This window comes from Equus caballus, chromosome 20, assembly GCF_041296265.1.
Source record: "Equus caballus isolate H_3958 breed thoroughbred chromosome 20, TB-T2T, whole genome shotgun sequence".
Classification (NCBI taxonomy): Eukaryota; Metazoa; Chordata; class Mammalia; order Perissodactyla; family Equidae; genus Equus; species Equus caballus.
This window is the reverse complement of record NC_091703.1, coordinates 45,317,299-45,331,700: the sequence shown is the minus strand read 5'-3', so window position 1 is coordinate 45,331,700 and position 14,402 is coordinate 45,317,299. Positions and strand designations below refer to the sequence as shown.

The 14,402-nt window shown below is 44.5% G+C and overlaps 1 protein-coding gene across 2 annotated transcripts in view; it reads right to left on the bottom strand.

Annotated features, from left to right (window-relative positions):
- The window catches only part of BICRAL (BICRA like chromatin remodeling complex associated protein), a 68,639-nt gene extending 59,119 nt beyond the window's left edge, over positions 1–9,520 (bottom strand). The window contains exon 1 of one of the 2 annotated variants that reach the window (XM_023624944.2): positions 9,301–9,520. The gene's annotated coding sequence lies outside the window, so the exon portion shown is untranslated. The remainder of the gene's footprint in view (positions 1–9,300) is intronic. The other variant, XM_070245607.1, reaches the window with a different exon arrangement.
- Between the last annotated feature and the right edge of the window lie 4,882 nt (positions 9,521–14,402).

Genomic DNA, 14,402 nt, shown 5'->3' with positions numbered 1-14,402 from the left:
TTTACAGTCTACATAACAAATTTTGAAATTCTCTCCCACATTACACTTACCACAAGGTTTTGAAATTCTTTATCTCCCCAAATTAGGTTTACCACTAATAAGCAGTGAGGGGTTGGTTCTCACTGGGCAAGGAGGAAAATTCAAGTTAGTTCTTGCGGCCTCTCATGAAGAACTCACGCACCACCTCAAACTGTTCAGTGAGCAGCATGATGCTCAAGAGCTGTAGGCCAGCCCCAGGGAACTCAGGAACCCACAGTGGGAATGTTTCATGATCTTTAATTATTGCTGTCTATCAGGGCTAAGCTTTCTTGTACAGTCCAAAGAAAAAAATAATTTGTTTTGACATATCTTACTGGCCACAACTTAGTAAATTCAACCTACAATACGGCCTCTTTAAAAGAATGCTTCCTTAAAGTGAATCATACTTTGTACATTTTAAAGACTTTCCCCCTAAATCTGTACTGTAATTACTGTGCTTACATTGACAACATTCCAAGCAAGGGAACAACGTGAGCTCCACCACATCATGTTTAACATCTTAAGTGTTCTCTCTTTCCAATTAGGATTGTGTGTGTGTGTGTGTGTATGTGTGTGTGTGTGAGAGAGAGAGAGAGAGAGAGGAAGAGTGGCCCTGAGCTAACATCTGTTGCCAATCTTCTTCTTTTCCTCCCCAAAGCCCCAGGACCTAGTTGTATATCCTAGTTGCAGGTCATTCTAGTTCTTCTATGTGGGACCATGGCTTGATGAGTGGTGTGCAAGTCCATGCCCAGGATCTGAACCAGCAAACCCCAAGCTGCTGAAGTGGAGTGCGTGAACTTAACCACTTGGCCACAGGGCCAGCCCCCCAATTAGGATTATTTTCAGTCAAAGATATAATTCATAATTCCTGATTGCTACCAGATATAGAGCTAAAATGGTCCCCATGTTTGGCTTGCCATACTATGCAAATAAAAAGTGAATTATCTGCAGAATAATTGCTTTGACCTAAAATTTGACTATCAACATAAGAGATTCTGTTTTTTTGGTCTGATATTTTAAAAATAAATTTTTATTTATTAATAAAAACAGGGGCTGGCCCCATGGTCGAGTGGTTAAGTTCGCACAATCCGCTTCAGCAGCCCAGGGTTTTGCTGGTTCAGATCCTGGGCACAGACATGGCACTGCTGGTCAGGCCATGCTGAGGCAGCATCCCACATGCCACAACCAGAGGCACTCACAGCTAGAATGTGCGACTGTGTACTGGGGGGCTTCAGGGAGAATAATTAAAAAAAAAAAAGCAGCAGCGTGGCAACAGTTGTTAGCTCAGGTACCAGTCTTTAAAAAAATAAAAAACACACTGCTTTTCCCTGTTCCTTTTGTTAAAAAAAAGGTCATCCAATTTTCAGACCTCAAAATGTTTAACTACAAGGCATTCATTTGTAGATTACATTTATACCTGGGCTTAATACCAATGGCAAAATGTACAATGCAGAGCTCTGCCCCTTAGTAATGTATCCTTGGGCAGTTATTCATGCTTTCTAACCCTCAATTTCATTATCTATAAAAGTGGAGACAAAACCCACCTATAGAGTTGTGAGAATTTAATAATATTAAACACTCATCAGGGCCTGAAACAATGTTAAGATTTAACACATATTATTTTTCTTCCCTCCCCCATATTTTCTTCCTCGTGAAAATGTTTCACTTACAGGTCAGGACACAAAGTTTAATTTCTGATGATACAAGGAAGTGTCTTGAATTTTGGGTGAACTCAAATAAGCCACTTCTAGAAAGGCAATACCTTTCATGCCTCATTCCCTCACCAACAGGGTTTTTATTTGAGGTAACATAAGTGTTTAATGTGTTTGCAAGATAGCCAAAGAACCCACAAAACCAGAAAATGTTCAATTTAGCAACTTTATTAAAGAAATTTATAATTAAATCACAATGATATAAATTAAAATTGATATGGTTAAGGGGACCCTGGGTTTAAGCCTGGTACAGTGGGGTCTCAGGATCTTTCCAGAATGGAAGCATGTATGAGGCAAGGAAAAATTAAATCAGAGTCCCCAGCAGCTTCTCCCCAAGACCTCTTCCTTCCACTTTCCCATACAACTTATGTTGACAGCCCCTGAGCTCTCCTGAGCCCTACTACAAGTGGGTACCACATGCTGGGTTCTGTCTCCATTCAGCAAGGTACCACTTAACAAGGGTTCCACTTTAGGGCTCTCCCACTCCTCCACACTCATTTAACTATCCCCCCAACCCCAGCTTTCTGCCAGCCCCGTCACCCACTGCATTTTCCCCTTTTACTATCAACATTATTCATCACTAGAGAACCATGCCATGCAGATGGGTCTGGTACGTTACCCAATTCATGTTGCCTCTTCACAGCTAAGTACCATTTCTTTTATCCATTTCCCCCCACATCTGATACATTCCACAAATTTACTTCTCTCTCTTTAAACTCAAACCCTTTCGCCTCTGTCCCTGACAAATGACCTTGCTATCCTCTCAGTGAAGACCACAGACAACTATTTGAATCCTATCATCTACCCTGCACCCCTTTTCTCTAATTTCACTTTACTGTTATTTATTCTGCAGGCAATTTGGGGAAGAGAGGAACCTCATGAAAAGGTGAATGGCAGCAGATTCAGAGGAAAGAATGGAGAAAGGGAGGTCAAGGGGAGTGCGACACACTTCCACTTGGTATCGTCTGAATCTTTAAAAATGACTTTCCCAATAGTTATTTCTCTCCCTCCCCACCCTGTAACCTGATTTTTCTCATCACCTGCAGAGGTCAGAATGTCGAATGCTAACAACAGCCACATTCAATGGTCTTTCTGCTTCTTTTTCTCACACATCCCTCTAAAATAAGGCACTGCTAATCTCTATCAGAAAATTGTTTTTCCCTCCTTGCTTCCCATCATTCTACTCTACCTGGGTTCTAAGTACTAATCAGCAAATGTTTACCAAGTACCCAGGTTGTTGTAAACGCTATGCTAAAAGGTTAGAATAAATCAGTGAACAGGGAAACAAAAAACACAAGACTCCTCGGTCCCATTCCAGAATCTCTGTCTACAGGTGACTGTTATGCACGCTTAAGTTTGGGACATGATAAGAGAGGACATTCTCTTTAGTCTCAGTAATTCGAGATTTTTTTCTAAAACTACCTTCTTTCATAGAAAAGACAGTATTTTGCAAAGAGTCCAAGGCAGTGTACAAATAACATCTGTGCCTGCCACAAATGTTTACATGTTAAAAATGTTGATTCAGTTTTTTTATTGTGGTAAAATATACGTAAGATTTACCATTTTTAAGTGTATAGTTTCAGTGCCATTAAGTACATTCACATTGTTGTGCAACCGTCGCCACCATCTAGGCTCTAGAACTTTTTCAACATCCCAAATTGAAACTCTGTACCCATTAACTGATTTTTAACCAAGAATGGTTTTCATGGTTAAATTCATGGCCCCCACCCCCATTATCTTCTCTTGCTTTCCTGCCCAGCTAATCTTCCAAGGTTCATCATTGTGATCGTCGCCTTGCAAGCACCCTCAACTCCCTAGCTCCTCTCTTCCTCTGTCACATCTGGGGAGCCAACCTTCAATCCCGGTCGAACCAATCACCTGCCTGCTCTTTGCTTCCCTTTTACAGCTGAATGTTGCCGGCAAAAAACCACAACTAAATTAGTTCATTGGATTCACCTTAAATTCACGACCCCCAAGCCACAGCCAAGCATTCCATAATGCCCAGCAATCCTACCTCGGTTCTCAGTGAGTTCACTGTCCTGCTGTCCTAGGTGAGCTGTCTTTCACCTCAAACCATCAGCCCTTCTGCCCCTACTGGAAGTTGCTGGCCTTGCCTCAGACTTCACTGAACAAACAGAAGCCATCAGAAGGGAAAGCCCTATATTCCACCTCCAATTCTAAAACCTCCTTGTACCTGTGCTCACAGTCTCTGCCTTCCCGCCTGCTACACTGCAAATCTTTCTGCTCCCACCAAAGGCAAACCCTCTTCTGTGTTTTGAATTCCTTCTCACCTTCTCAAGAATTCTGCTCCTTTGGTAGTCTGATCTCTCTTCTGCATAGTCTCTCCCTCTCTATTAGATATTCTCATTACCCTATTTGAAAATGCTCTTCTATTTCCCATCATTTTTTTAAAAAGCTCTTCTTTGACCCCAGCTCTCTCCCCAACCACTGCTCTCTCCTCACTTTACAGCAAAACTTCCCCAACAAGCGGTTTACATTCACTTCCCATTCTCTCAGTGCATTCCAATCTGGCTTCCGTCCCCATATGCCACTGAAACTACTCATCAAAACAGCCACCTCCTTGTTGCCAAATCCAAACGGCCACTTCTCCAGCATTGCTTAACTTCTCAGCAGCATTTGGCAGAGGAGACCATTCCTTCTTTCTTGAAAACGATAACTCACTCACTCTCCCACTTTAATGGCTGAATGTTCTCCGTGCCCTTCACCCAACCTTTAGCAATTGGAAGTGTTTTAGGGCTTGATCTTAAGGCTTCTGTGATCACAAATGATCTCAACCAGTTCCATGACATACCAGCTGTATGCTAGTGACTCCCAAAACGAACGTCCACTCCTCTCAGCTCAACTTGAATATTCACTGCCTACTTGACTTTCCACTAGGATGTATCACAATTTTTCAAAAACATAACAGGTTCCACACAGAACTCTTGTTATCAAGCCCCCCCTCCCTGCTCCTCTTCCAGTCTTCTCCATCTAGCCAATGGCAACATCAGCCACCCAAAGCTTAGACCAGAAAACTGAAGGCATCCTTGATTGCTCCCCTCTCCCTCCACAGCCAACCCACTAAGCAAATACCTCTGATTCCACCTCCGAAATATATCTGAAACCCCCCATCTACTCCAATGCATCGCCACTGTCACTGTCCCTGCCTCAGATACCATCAATCTCGAGCTATCGCAGGAGCCTAACTGCCCTGTTTCCTCTCTTGAGCTGCACAGCAACCAGTGATCTTTAAAAACAAAAACCTATCACTGCCCTAATTAAAGCCCTTCAATAGCTTCTCATTTTCATTGAAATAAAATCCCAAACCCCTACTGCCTCACACAAGAGGCCCTGCAGGATCTCTCCAACTCCACTCAGTCCCTTCTCCTCTTGCTTCTCTCGGTTCCCACACCCACGTCCTTCTGGGCCTTTCAGTCTTCACACTTGTCCCCAGGCCAGGAATGTCTCGCAGCTTTTCACGGGCTGGCACAAGCTCGTGTTTCAAGTCTCAGCGCAAATGTCACCTCTTCAAAGGGCCGCTCTGACTCACCAAAACAGTCACTCCCCACAACACTTTTAGATCTACCAGGTTAACTTCTGACAATTTGTCTTAATCTGTAATTATTGTGATTATATGTGTTGACTTATTTCCTGTCTTCCCCACCATATGTAAATTCCATGGGGCAGAGATCTTGTCTGTCCTGACTTCCACTGAAGGCCACTTTAAGAAGCTACTCTCTCTCTGTAGGCAGGTTTATTTTAGATTTCCCTTCCTTTCAAGCTTTATTGGATTCTAGTCAAAGAATATAATTACTTTGGCATTTACCATTAAAAACAAGGGGAGAAAAACCACACAGGACAGTCAAAGACTAGAACTCTACCCGCCTACTGGTCTAGACCGGACACAGACTACAGTCAACAGTTGCTCCTCATGAAAACGTTCAAATGTGGACACATGCAAAGATATCTAATTTTGACATGTGCATCAAAAACTAAAGTTTTCAACCATTCCCCCAGCAATTACTAAATACAACAGTGATTTGAGAATGAAGAAAGGAAAGCACAAAATAAGGAAAGTATGTGGTCCTGGCTCCAGAGAAGTTAATGATTTCATCACCTGCTCTGGCTGTTTCTGCCTGACCCTGTGTCTTTATGCATCCGCTGTTCTTATTAGGTCTCAGAATAACTTCCCCATCCTACTTCCCAAAACCCAGAAGATACCTTCACAATTGAAAATTCAGAAAAGAACCCTTTCTTCCAAGGATTTATCTCTAGGTTTTTATTTCAGGATCTTTTCTACCCTATTTCTAATTTCCGTACCAAACCTAGATTCAATTCTATTTTTGCTGCAAGGCTGTCTTGACTAAACTAGATGGCCCAGCTAGTTACAGAAGCCTGTGTGTTGTACGGCTTCTGAGTAGAATGAGATGATGCACTTTTTAAAATGTACATTGATTTTAGTGTCTTAGGATACGTAAACCTTCTTCCTGTAAGAAAATAGTTTCAGTATTTGATAAACGGCAGCTAGAGGAGAAAAATAAAAATGAGAATGGTGTGAGCAATAAAACTGTGCTGAAACTCAAAATGATATGGATCTCACGTCTCATGTTCCACTTCAAAAAAGAGCCAGCAGCACAGTGCATAGCGTGGTACAATGATTTTCCGAATGTGTATCTGTCACACTGAAATCACCTGGAGAGCTTTGAAATCACACAGACTACTACATACTTAGATTTAGGGGGTCCTGGGTGGGCCAGAATTTCAAAATTGGAGGGAGTTAGGGGATTCAAGAAGTTTAAAGTCAGAAGCTTAAAAACTGAGATTGCCTAACAGATTAACCATTTGAAAAAATCCCAATTGGCCCTCACAAATAATGAAGGAAAAAGAGGTGATATTACAAATCTGTATTTAAAAACATCTCCCCAGTTTATTCTGATGCTCAGATTTGGAAACCATAGGTGTACAGACAAGAACACGACTTTTGGGCTCCAATGTCAGTTATACCACTTAAAACTGCAAGACCCTGAACAATTCCTCTATCTTCCCTGGTAGATAAATACTAATAAAATCAATATTGCAGGGCTGATATGATAAGTAAGTAGGAATTCAATAAACCACCAAGCTCAGTTCCTGGCACACAGCTGCGTTCAATATATGTTAGGTCTTAGAAGGTCTAAAACATCCAATATATATATATTGTATTTGTAAACACAAAGACACGCCTACTGGTGCCACTATGTTACTTTTATCCATTAGAAATTAACCAGCTAATTTCCATCTTGGCGGACTCTTAGAGAGATCAGAGCTTTACATCGTTTTTTCCTCCTCTCAGTAATCTTTTCAGTAACAATTAAAACAAAGTTAAAACCCACACACACCTCTTAATATAGAGCTACTACAGCACAGATAAACATTTATATGGATGCTTTTAAGGAAACATTTTAGTGAGTTGGGGAACTGAGAAACCTTACAGTGATAAGAAAGAGATGACCTAAAACACAGGGCAGGTTTTTTAAGAAAGGGAAAGAAAAAAAACCTCGGAGTGTTTCAGAGCAAGTTTAATTTTTCAGTCAGACTTCTAAGTAACTGTTTTAACTTACTACCATTTGGAATAGTAATATGAAAGCCAACAAGAAGTTTCAAATCACTGGAACTCATCACCTTCCCACAATTTGAAAACTAGATAAATGTCTCTCCAGGGTTGTTTTAAAACACAACTAACTGAAAAATAGAAACGTAGGGCACCGAAAGAGAACCATGCCACTGGAAACCAGACACGGCCCTGGACTCTTTTCTGCAATTTTGTAACCTGGTTTGACTCTACTCTCAACTGGAAGAGGACTAAGGAAAGGCCCCAGTGCCCTGGCCCCCGGTCGGGCCGAGGAAGACAAAGCCGTCCAGTTTCAGGCCATAGGGGAGACGACGGGAACCCCTCACCCCCAATTTTGACCGGGGAGACATGCGGGCTCGAGGGGGGGGCGGGGGGGAAGCCCAGCGGCTGCAAGGCCCGACCCCAGCCCACCGCTTCCCTCCAACGCCAGCGGTAAGGAGCAAGACGCCGCAGCCCCAGCCGCTGCCCGCTCCGAGCCGGCGGCCTCGGCTTTGGGGTCTGGGGACCCGGGGAAGGACAAGGCTGCGCGGCCCCGGCCCCCTTTACAGAGTCCGGCCCCCTCGCCGCGGCCCTCCCGCCGCCCGGGCCCGCGGAGCATCCGCGAAGGGCGCTGCCCACGCCGCCAGGGAAGATGGCGCCCGCCGAGCAACTGCGCCACCAGCCCTGGCGAGGGGCCAGGCCCAGCGCCATCTTAGCGCCTTCCAGCCGCCCCCCCACCCCCAGATCCGCAGTCGGGGCGGCCCGGGGGGCGCGAACCGCATCGGGCCGGCGCCCTCTCGGCCGAGACAGGGCCGGCCCGGGCCCTCTTCTCTCCGGGCCGGCCGCGCGGGCTCCGCAGCGGGCACCAGGCCGGGCCGGGTCCTCCGCGCGGCGCCACGGCTCGTCCGGGCCCGGCCGCGGGTCCTCGGCGGGGCTCCGGGGCCAGGCGGCGAGGGAGGCGGCGGGCCGGGGCGGGCGCGCGCCGGGAGCCGGGCCGGGCGGGCAGTGCGGGCCCGAGCTGTGCCCGCCGCGGCCGCCCGCAGGAGCGGCGGGCAGGAGGAAGCCAGGAGAAACAAGCCGCCCGGGCGCCGCCGCCGCCCGCCCACCGCTCCCCTCCCCCTCCCGAGCCGCGGGGTCCATTTTGCCGAGAAGAAAGAAAACGCGATTCACACCCAGGAGCTTCGGGGAGAGAAAAGAAACGAGGGGGGGAAAACCGAGGGGAGGAGATTGGAAAAGCTTATTTTTCTTCCGCGCCCGCCGTCACTCGGGCCCTCCCTGCCCCCTGCTCGCGGCCCCGCCGGGCCCCGCTCCCTCCTTCCCGGCTCCCGGCGGCTCCGGGGGGCGGAAGACACACTCGCTGGCGCACACAACTAATTTTAAACCGGCTCAATCAATGAGTCATTAAAAGGCTTCCCTCCCCTCTCCTCCCCACCACCAACCGCCACGCCACCCCCCTTCCCAGGCTCTCTCCCTCTCCCCGCTCCAGAAATTTGCATCCGCGGAAAAGGAAAAAAAAAAAAAAAAAAAGAAGGCGCCGGGGCCCCCACCCCGTCGAGGCGCCCCCGGCCCGGCCCCGCCGCCCCCCGCCCGCCCGCGCCCCCGCCCGAGACACTGAACTTGGTCTTCCCGGGGCCCGGGCGGCGCTGGGAAAGGCATAAACACTCGATTCCCCTTTTCTCCGTGTCCATTAAACATCCACCCACCACCACCATCACCCACCCACAAACCCACCCCCCCCCAAAAAAAACACAGCCTTAGCCAATAGCTCTCTGGGCTGAAACCTAATATCCTGGTTTTGGCAACTCGGTGTTTAATTTGCTCCTCTTTCTTTTCTGTCTGTCTGGAGATAGATCTCCAGCCCCCCCTCCCTCGCTTTTCCCCTCCCCGAAGGAAAGAGGCAGAGGAAGGAGGTTGTGTGTTTTTTTTTTTCTCCTTGAAATTTTTATCACAAAATTATAATACACTCAAAGGGAAACTCACCGTCATGAAAAAGCAGTGCCTTGTCAACGGGGTTTCTGCGCCATCGCACCAGGGGCGGCGGCGGCGGCGGCGGCGGGCGCGGGGCGCGGGGCGCGGGCGCGGGAGCTCCCGGCCGAGCGGCGCCGGCCACACGCGCTCCGCTCTCTCTCTCGCTCACCCCCGCGCCGGGCGGCGGGCGCCCGCTCCCCGCGCCCGCCCGGCCTTCATGCTCTGCGCCCGGGCACACCGCTCGCCTGCTCGTCTACCTCCAAACTTCGGTTCTCGCCTAGCAAAAAATGTGGAGATTAGGATTTTTTTAATTAAAAAAAAAATTTTTTTTAATAGAAATCGAGCTCCAAAGCTGTTAATTCCTGTTTCCTTTGAGATCCTTTTTAACTTCATAAATGTCTTGGTTTATTCAAGAAACAGGTTTATTTTTTTTATTTTTTTATTTATTTTTTTTAAGATCTACAAGATGCGTGCCATTCTCCACAGGCGCCCTGCACACACACACACACAGACACACACATAGACATACACACACACACACCAATTTTAGCTCGACGGGGGGGCGGGGGTGTTTAAAAACAAAACCCAATATTTGTTTAGAGCTCTAATTAGAACTAGCCACAGTAAATACTTTTTTTTAAAAAAAACTAAAACACTTTTAACTTAGTTATTTGGCAAATAACTAATTCATTCGAACTTTTAAATGTAATAGGCTTTCCTTTGCAACACTCTTTCCATTCCAAAATGCTGTAAAACCTTATCTGTGAAATCTGCATGTCAACATTAAAAAGAAAACAAAAAGCAACTTTAGTGGGCAAGATGAAGGTGAGGAGCTAAGTCACTCTCAAAACATCCAATTCCTACCGCCTTCTCTCTATGTAAATATCCTTTATCACCCCATTTGTGGAATTTTCATTACATGATCCCAGGTCTTAAAAAGGGAGCTACCCAACCTTTTAACACTCTTTGGTCCAAGTATAATTACTATCCGTTTTCAATCTCAAGTCTCAAATTGTTGAGACGTCTCCATAAACCATCTAGCACTCAGAGTGTTTAAATAAATGTTCATTATGATAGTGTGGATTGGGAGTGGATGCATTTGTGATCTCGGATAATTACATTTACTTTTCCTGTAAATGCCCACGAAAATATAGTGGGGTTTTGCTGTCTTTTATTTTAAATAAACATCAAGGATAAGCAAAAGATGAATTGTACAAGAATGTGATTCAGATTTTTAAAAAATACATAAGCCCCAGAAATGTTCTAAAATTATTTTAAATTAGTTTGTAATACATATAGAATGGGGTCCTGCTGATAAACAGAATGCTCAAACCCATGTCCCCCAGATATTTGGTGAGTTCTAAAGAAAATTATCCCTAGATTTAAGTTAAGTGGAATTGCTTAGTTTCTATTTTCTTTTAGCATTAAAAAACATAATGGTAGTACAGCTTGCCTGCTTTTATACGGATACTGTAACTATACTATATTGCACAAAATAAATATGTCAAGGTTGGTATACAATGTTGTTATATTCAAGATAGAAGATCTTTTAAAAAAACAAACCATATCTGGTTCTAGTAACTGTGCGCTAGGTCATTTACAATGTATGCTTTGTATTTAGAAGGTGCCTTAAAAATACTTTAGTGATTTAGTATCACATAGTATTATCGAGGTGTTTCCTCACATGATGTCGTGCTTCACATTCAGCCAAGGCCTTCCTGAAAGAGTAGTCTTTGCATAAATTAGCATATTTCTTTACACTTGACAGTTGGACCAACCAGTTTTCCAATTGGCTTGGGAAATTTTTAAACATGTTTTAAAATGTCTTTGGATTGGCTCGAATTTAATAATACCCATTTCGAAGTCTTAGAATTCAAAAGAGTCCATGGATTATTCATTGCAATTAGAGCCCACCAAGCAAGTTTTACAGCTGTTGCTCCACAGCTCCCATGAAATATTAATGGATTTCAGAAAATTATTCTCCAAAATCGGCCGGAATCCCAAAGAAACACACATCTGACTTTAAAAGATCACCTAACAAAACTGAATTTATATACTCATAAAGAGTACAGAGCGTTGCAGGCTTTTTAAAGAATGCCCAAATTTAAGAGCACTGACATTTACTGAGGGCCTACTAAGTGCCACCATGCATTATTCTAGATATGTTATTATTACATTATTGCATGAACCTTCATGCAAACCTATAGAATAATGTTTAATTATCCTGATTCTGCAGATGAGGCTCCCAGTGGTTTCAGTAATTTGCCTGGGGTCGTCAGTCTAATAAGGGCTAGTGGGAGGGGCCCCAGGCCTGGTTGACTCTAAAATTCACCCTCTCTTCAAGGCCTGAGGAGGATCTTGGGAACAAGCAGTCCTTGCTGCTCTCATATAAACAGTGTTCAGTGGTGTGGCATAGGCAGAGGGGACAACTCGCTAGTTAGGGAAGACCTGCTTTAAGCATGCCTGTTGTCAAATCTAATTTTTTTTTTCCCCAAAGATTGGCACCTGGGCTAACAACTGTTGCCAATCTTTTTTTTTTGTTTTTCTGCTTTATCTCCCCAACCCGCCCCCAACCCCCCCGTACACAGTTGTATATCTTAGTTGCACGTCCTTCTAGTTGTGGGATGTGGGACACCGCCTCAATGTGGCCTGATGAGCGGTGCCATGTCCGCGCCCAGGATCCGAACCCTGGGCCGCCGCAGCGGAGCGCGCGAACTTAACCACTCGGCCACGGAGCCAACCCCTGTCAAATCTAATTTTAAAATGGGGGCGGGAGGGTGCAAAATCCTGGGACAGCAGTGGTGAGAAATCTCAGATTCACCAGGCACCACCAAAACTGAAGACATTTAATAATACAACAAAACAAAAACAACTTCTTCATTTTTTTCCCATGTCATTCAAAATTTTAGCATTTTAATTAGGGATATGCCTTTATATGTAAAATTTTAAATTATGGTTTATATAGTCAGGATTTTCATATATGAATGTAAGATTAGGACACTTTTTAAGAGAAAAGTTCTTAAAATGGCTTGACCATATGCAAATAACTTTAATTGTAACTATTATGTACAATTAAATGGTCACTCCTATGATTCCCTTGTGTATGTGACCTAGAAAGAAGGGCAACTGGACACAGGAAAAAAAAAAAAAGAGGATGTAATTATAATTGACATGTTCTAGCATGTGGCTGGGCCTCCAAATAAACAGGGCCAATGTCCACATAAAAATTAAAAGTGGAAATGTTTCTGTTTTGTGTTCTCCCTCCAAATGTTCCCCTTGGTTGGTTGGCCGTTCTCAGAGGGGGAGAATGCAAATGCTGGGGATTAAGTGGTGATCCGCATGAGCAGATGTGTCCAGATCACAGAAGTAGCAAAATAACCAGATGAGTTAGTAAGTCTCTAAATAGTGTTTGTGAAATAAAATTTTAAAATTCTCAATGTGCACAGATAAGCTGTATACCTTTATTTGTACCTTTAGAGGTACTTCTATTCTGGGGCTTAAATGCACTGGCACTGTACTCAAATTGACCGGGGTTCAAATTCCACCTTTGTCACACACCAGGTGTGTGGCTTTGGGCAAGTCACTTCCCCCTCACAGCCTCAACTTCCTCATCTATAAAATGAGGATAATTATAGTACTCAGGTCTGAAAGTTATTTTAAAGATTCAGGAACTAGTGTCTGTAAAATATGTAGCATGGTACCTGAAACATAATGAGAGGTCAGTACATTTAGATAGTGTTATATTGCCTTACTTTAGTTATTTGTCGGGTGGAACCTTCCCATCTAAATTCCCGATGGCAATCAAATACAATTCAACCTAATATATCTCTCTTATGATCCCTCCCGGATAGGGAGCTCCTTCGGGCTTTCTACTCTCCAAGGGCCTAGCAGAGTGCTTTGTATATAGTTAGCTCACAATCAATACTTGTGGGATGCAGGAAAAACAGCCCAGTCCACAAAATGTCTAAGAATACAAGAAATGAGTGTCTTTCCACCTAGAGACTTACATATCGAGGGAGTAAAGTAAGTCTCCCAGAACCACATAAAACCACTGCCCAACTGATCACAGGCAGTGTAGCCTAAGTGTTTAGAGTTCTTCCTCCCCGCCCCGCCCCCCAGTTTCTCATATCAGTTAGAGCTTCATCATTGCCACTTTTTAGCCCTGTGATCTTGGCCTACTTTTTAAACTTCTCTCACTCAGTTTTCTCATCTATAAAATGAAGGTAACAATACCTATATCTCAGGTTGGTGGAGGGAGAGTTAAATGACATCAGGTATACAAAACCCTTGCTTTAGTGCCCGGTATATAGTAAATATTCAATAATAGTTGCTGTTATTGTTGTGGATGTTAATACTATCATTAGAAGTAATGTGAAATTGTTTTCAAAGCAATGGTAAACAAGCAATTTACTGGAGTGATTACAAATGTTGTCAATACCTTGCCTGCATTATTTTATTTGATACATGAATATAAATACTTTAAATCATCGTTGTAGAGACTAAGGCTATTCTAGCCATGACATATTTCAAACTGGTCAGTTTCCTTGACAGACTTTTAAAAAAAATCTGAACTCCTACAAGCTTCTAGTACAAGGATAAGGAGGATAGCAGAACAGTTAAAAAAAAAAGAGACATTCAGCACTCCCACTGGCCTTGCTGTCTTACACATCTAGCCTGTCTCCCCACAGAGTGTGTGAGGGGGAGGACACTCATCAGGTTAGGAGGGCATCACATGCCCCTGGAAGGCATGGCTGGGACGTCACTCACCAGCTCCCAGGGCCCTGGTGCTCTGCCAGAACTCCTTACCTCTCCTAAGCAGAGCATTCCTTCCACTCCGCCGTGCCAGGAGGACGGGGGATTGGAAAGGCCGTAGAAGAAGGTCTCATTGGCTTTAGGGGGCTACTAGAAAGCACCCTGGGGATTTGGTGAGAAAGTCAGCCTCTAAGATAGGACACCCATATAGAGGGGCTTGCTCAATGCCACTGTCCTTTCTGAAAACGAAATATTACAAGATAAGACATCTGAAGTAGGAACTACCCCTAAAAGACGCCTTGTAAATACAAGCTGAAGACAAAGAAATAAGTAGGTACTAAGCAGGCACCAAGCTATGTCCT